General features: G+C 43.2%; 1 protein-coding gene across 1 annotated transcript in view; it reads right to left on the reverse strand.

Moving 5' to 3' along the window:
* LOC145395425 (uncharacterized) overlaps positions 1-5,266 on the reverse strand; it is an 85,660-nt gene extending 80,394 nt beyond the window's left edge. The window contains exon 1 of the mRNA XM_080269029.1: positions 5,164-5,266. The gene's annotated coding sequence lies outside the window, so the exon portion shown is untranslated. The remainder of the gene's footprint in view (positions 1-5,163) is intronic.
* Positions 5,267-6,113: the final 847 nt, after the last annotated feature.

Raw genomic sequence — 6,113 nt, forward strand, 5'->3', positions numbered from 1 at the left:
ATATTTCTCTTACACGTTACTGGCGTGATGGCCACTGGTGTACCATTTGATGTCTTCTTTCCTAGCGAGTTGGTACACTGATAATACAATAATGAGTAATAATTTTGTTATGCTGGTGTTTTTAAGGCGACTTCTCGTCGTAAAAACACTAGCTACTGAAGCGGGGTCCTCTTTCTAGACCAGAAGTAAAGCACCAACAAAGGAACAGGACATAAAAACCAGGCAGTATACCTTCACACATCTATTACCTTAATTCTAACCGTAAAAATACACGTAGAGTGATATTTGAGATACAGGGGAACAGAGACACAGAGCTAATATTCAGCACCACAAAATAGAGTTACACTTAGCACACACTACAATGTTCATACAGGGAGATCTTGAATTATCTATGGTATTGTTTATGTGTCACTTTTAGGCAGGATATATATAGAATGGTTCACAAAGGGAATAAACAAGATTGGGAGTCTGTATGGGAAATATTACTATAAATGAGGTAGGGTGCGGATAGCGACACTTGACATAGCCACCTTGTCACGGCGACACTCACACTCAGGCTCTTGACGGGCCCGCGCACCCTTACCTCAGGTGTTCACAGAAAGTTCCCTTATATGGGGGGGACTTGGATAATTACAATAAAGTTCATTCTCTGCCCTGCCAACACTGAGTTCTTGTGGACTACTATCAACTACATTGTTCTTCACTTAGTCACTGTTCACTGTTCTTTTTCCCGACTTGTTCTTGACACAGGGGGGGAGAGTCACTATTTTCCTATATCTCCTGGGTAATGTTCACTCTGGATCACACTCGTAGGTGGGGTGCAGGGAGGCTATCCCGTCTGGGGGCCTCGACCTGATAGGCGGCCCTTGTGCTGGGGCCGCGTCGGTGTGGCGCAGGGAGGCCCTCTGGTCTGGGGGCCTCGACCTGATAGGTGGCCCTCGGGACTGGGACCAAACAGCCGGAGTAGTCGGGCCTGTCATCTTTGGCTCCGTGGAGTGAGGGAGCCCGGATTGCCTTCGTCAGGAGCTGGAGAGTCTGGCCTGGGTGTCCTGGGACTGCGGGCACCAAGGGGGAGAGGCGCCGTCAGGACTGGGCTGCGGCAGCGTCTCCTTCGGGGCTCGGGCAGGAACAAGGAACTCCCGGGCGTGGGCGGTAAGTCCGATATCGGGCCTTGCCACCAATCTAGCATCTCCTCCGGAGCTATATTCCCGGGTGGTGACGAAGGGCTTCCACAAGGGAAAGAGGCTGGAGAAGGACTCACGTCACTCGTGTCCTCTCTAGTACGTCCTGAGGCCGGAGCCTTGGGTCACCTTACCCTGGTACATACTCTGGCTGTAGCTGTCAACTTGCCTGGTGTACGAGGAACAACTGAAGGGCATACAAGGCCGCTCCTTCCCCGCCATGTATAAAGACCGTCGGCGCTGTGTTGCTCCCGTAGTAGGGGACAAGCCAGAATGAGGGGCACAGAGGCCATAATCTCTCCAGTACGAACTGAAACTACCTTCAGGGGCTTCTCTACCCTGGTACGTGCCCCGGCCGGAGCCTAGTGCCTACCCGTTTTACCGAGAGCAACTGAAGGGCGTACAAGGCCGCTCCTTCCCCGCCACGTATAAAGACCGTCGGTGCGGTGTTGCTCCCATAATAGGGAAGGGCTACACGTATGGTAGCAGGGGCTCTTTACCCTGGTCCGTACTCTAGCCGTAGCCGGAAGCTGATCTGTCCAATCAGAAACAACTGAAGGGCGTACAAGGCCGCTCCGTCCTTGCCACGAATAAAGACCGTCGGCGCGGTGTTGCTCCTGAAGGGGAGAACAGCAAGAGAGGGGTGCACTGGGGCAACTCTCTCTCTCTGGTGTACTAAGGCCGGAGCCTTGGGTCCCCTTACCCTTTGTACACTTTGTTAGGCCGTAGCCTTGGGCCTCCTGCCCTTGGGCCTCCTGCCCTAGAGGGTGTAACAAAGCCGTCAATACGGTGCTACCTGGGATTGAATCTTGTTCAGTCCCACCCCTATTCTGACGACCATTGCTCCGCCCGCAATGTAGTTCCCTTTCCCTGGTCACCTTGGGCTGGGGCAATTGCGGGGAACAAGGGCCCAGGATCTTGATGTCCTGGTGACCCTCTTGAATGGGGTCACTAACCCCAACGTTGTGTCCTCCTGGGTGGGAGGTCCGGCGGCGGGCATGGCGGGCATTTTAAATTTGTTTTCACTTTTTCATGTATTTCACCTTCACGAATATTGGTTGGGCAGATTTTTTGTTGTTACTTCTACAGCAGAAGACATGTTGAATATGGTAATAATATAAGATTTGAGAAATGCCTATTTAGTTAGAAAATATACAGTATATCAGACTTCTAGTAGTGACTAATACATTTCATTTAGATGTCAAACAATACCGGTACTATTAATCGCACAAAAACATCGAAAAACAACTCTGTGTTGCAGAACTAGCCATGAGATATAAAAGCACTTCTTGAAAAAAAAAAAAAAAAGTAAATTACGACCGATAAATATTTGTGATTTTTTACTGGAAGAAAAAATAATCACTCTTGTTTTGAACAGCTCAACATTTACTTTATCAAACAAAAAAAAAAAAAAAAAAAATATGTGCTGCATGTTTCTGGTTATCAGATTTTTTTTTATAATTATAAATGATTATAATCAATAATTAATTTTGGTACTGGTAAGCCGAGTACTATTTCGGCATTCAACATACCCAGCTATCATTATGCTTGGTTGCAAGAAACACTGTCTTCAGCGATTTAAAAAAAAAAAAAAAAAAAAAAAAACTTTAGAAGATCGGTGAAGAGATTAGAAGGAGGAGAAGTGAACAAGAAACAAGATAATAATAAATAAAGGTAGTGTTGGATCTTTGCTTGGATTTCCTTTAACTACCTTAATAGCCAAGTGTCACCTGGACCTTCACGACCGAGAATGAGATGGTAACAAACCAAAGAGAATGGAAGCGCCAGGTAAGGGTGAGCGGTGACTGCACTACCTGAGCCAAAGTAGTACACTACTTCAGTGATCCACCGGTGGTGCATCGTGCAATATGAGAAGAAAATATCAGGACACCATATGTTGGGCCACCAGTGACGCACTACTTTAATGGAGTCATATCCCTCATTGGTACTCAGTAAAGCAACATAAATAATCTCGTTGTGATAGCTCCTTGCAGATTGGTGGTAGAGTTTTGAAGTGAAATGTGTCCTGGAAGAGAACTGAAATTGCCGAAACGCGGGTAACGTGAAGTATGATAAGAGGGAAGGTTCCAGAAGATGAAATAGTAGCAGAATTACTGTCGGCTGCCGAAGTATAAAACAGGCTTGCCTACTTATTTACTCAGTGTATACAGAAGAAAATTCCCAAACCATGATGTAATGAACAGTTATTTCGATCTTCAAAAATGGCGACTCGAAAGATCTTAGTGACTATCGACTTATTAGCTTAATCAGCTAAAGTCCTTACAAGCAGAATAACAACAAATTTGGAATAAACCCAATCTTTTGAACAGGCAGGATTCCGTCTCGAGTATTCGGCTACTGATCATTTACACACATTGAATCAGCTAACTGAGAAAACTACAGACTATGATAAACCACTGTTCTGAGGTTTTGTTGATTACGAAAAGGCTTTCGATGCAGTGGAACACCCAACAATTATAAATTCATTGCGAGAACAAGGAGTCAGTGAGAACGTTGTAAAATTGCACGAAAACATATATAAAGAGGGAACTACTACAGTTAAATTACACAAACATTCGGAAAAAATGTAGATTGAGAAGGGCGTGTGTCAGGGAGATACAGTTTCACCAAAATTATTTACAGCATGCCTAGAGAGTATTTTCAGAAAACTTGACTGAGAGAACAAAGGAGTGAACATAGATAGTGAAAACCTAAACCATTTAAGATTTGCAGATGACAATGTCCTAATCTCAGAAACAGCAGACATTGCAAGAAATGTTAAATGACCTAAATAGAGAGTTCTCAAAGTAGGAGTAATGATGAACCGGAGTAAAACTTAGATAATGTCTAATTCAAGTACACTAAATCTATAGAATACATGATATTTTTGAAGAAGTCGCGGAGTACAATTACTTGGGGCAAATACTAAAAATAACGATATCCATGGTAGCAAAACAAAATGGCGCATTGCAGTTGGATGGAAAGCTTTCGGTAAACATGGACACAATAAAAAGTAGTTTGCCAGGATGTATGAAACGGTAACTATATAATAAATATATAATCCCAGTTGTCATAAAGTTGTAAGACCTGGAAAATGAAAAATATAAATAGATGGAAAATCAAGTAATCCGTTATCAAAGAGCAGTGGAAAGGTCAGTGTTGCCAATATCTTTAAGAGACAGGAAGAGATCAACTTGGATGAGAGAGCAGACTAAAGTCAATGACATGATAGAGTTACAAAAGAGTAAAAATGAAGGTGGGATGGTCTTTTAGCAAGAATAAAGGACAACTGATTGAGCAAGAGGTCAACTGACTGGACTCCAAGTAACTGCAAGCGTAGCAGGAAAAGTACAGGCAGGAGGTGGACAGATGAAATACAGAAGTTTGCAACTAAACCTGGCAGTGACTGACTCAGTATATATATATATATAAACTACAGCTACAATAACATCAAGCTGTAAGGCACCCTCATCAGTGTGGGGCTCGAACCCACCTCGCCACCGCAGGTCTAAAAAAAAGTGTGACCGTCATAAACCGGTAACGTTTTTGTTTTTAGATCCACACCTATTTGCTAAATGACATCGTCAAAGCTAGCAAGGTTGAAATAAAGGTCACATGGGTAATGTGTTAGACGCCTTCAGCCACAGAAAATTTTATATATTATACTCTTGCCATCTGCAGATATCGTCTATACTTTAATCTTGTTATCTCAATATGACTTCGGTCTGTTTGGGATAAACTTTTCCACCTGAAGAGACTATAGACTTGAAGAACTTCCTCAATGCAAAAGGTGCCTTCTAAGAGTAATAAAGTTTTCTGTTTTGTAGTAATATAACATTCAGAAAGGATTTAAAGAGTAAGTGATCGTCGAAGTGAGGATTTCTTTATAATGATGAATAAAATCTGTCTGGATCAGTAATGTAGCCAAAAGTACTGCATTACAATGATTGGATTAAAAACAGTTCCTACTAAAGACTCTTACTTGTGGATGAAGGTGAGATGAGCAAAGAGGCAACTGTGTGAGTGCTGAAGGGATGGTTGTATTTTCGCTCTTCACTTCCCGCTGCTTCTGTACCTGGTGCGGCGTGGAACACAAATGTGCTCTTATCAACTGGGGTAGATATACGGTAATGAGTTGCAAGGGAAGGGGCGGTGCTGGACCTCCCCCCCCCCTCCGCTCCACCCTTCTCTCTCCTCTCTCTCTCTCTCTCCCTGGGATGCATTTCCACAACAACACTGTCGCCGTTAATTTGATGAGGCGTTTGATATTTCTTGGTATTTTGAGGAAACAAATACTTTTCATCATCATCATCATCATCATACCCACCTGATTTCTGACCTCATACGTCTCTCATATTGACGGTGTTAGTGAAGGCGTTGTCTACTACATTTTGAAAATCCTATCCTACACCGAATAAAAACATGTAACGTTAAAATATGAATAAATAAGAATGACATCGTTGGTAATGGGTTAAGGGCTGGTATTCTCCTCTGTTAAAGAAGGTCCCTAACGCTTCTTCCTTAGTGATTTATTTTTGAATGCGGTTGGATAATTTCGTATTGTACATTGTTTATTCAGAGTATGATGATATTAGAATTATTTAAGTAACACGGAAGACGGCGGCAAGAATACGGTCCAAGGTGTAATATGGTGAAGTTGATCATTCAGAAGTGCTGCGCAGTGTCCGATACCAGCGAGAAAACGACTGATAGCATAAGCTCGTCGGATAGGATTTAACCGCTTCATCATAACGTACTCTCTGCTTTATTATTGCTATCGACACGCGATTTTATGCAGGCTACGAAACACTTTCTGAATGGTACTTGTTAACTGTTTTTGTCTGTATTTCCTACTGCTTATGACCTCCAGTCTTTTAAAGGCAGTGTGTCCAGGCATCTCGAAATGAAGGGATATTGAATTTGGCTCTCTGT

The sequence above is a fragment of the Coenobita brevimanus genome, chromosome 31 (assembly GCF_032717465.1).
Source record: "Coenobita brevimanus isolate Jiangsu-jjx chromosome 31, ASM3271746v2, whole genome shotgun sequence".
Classification (NCBI taxonomy): Eukaryota; Metazoa; Arthropoda; class Malacostraca; order Decapoda; family Coenobitidae; genus Coenobita; species Coenobita brevimanus.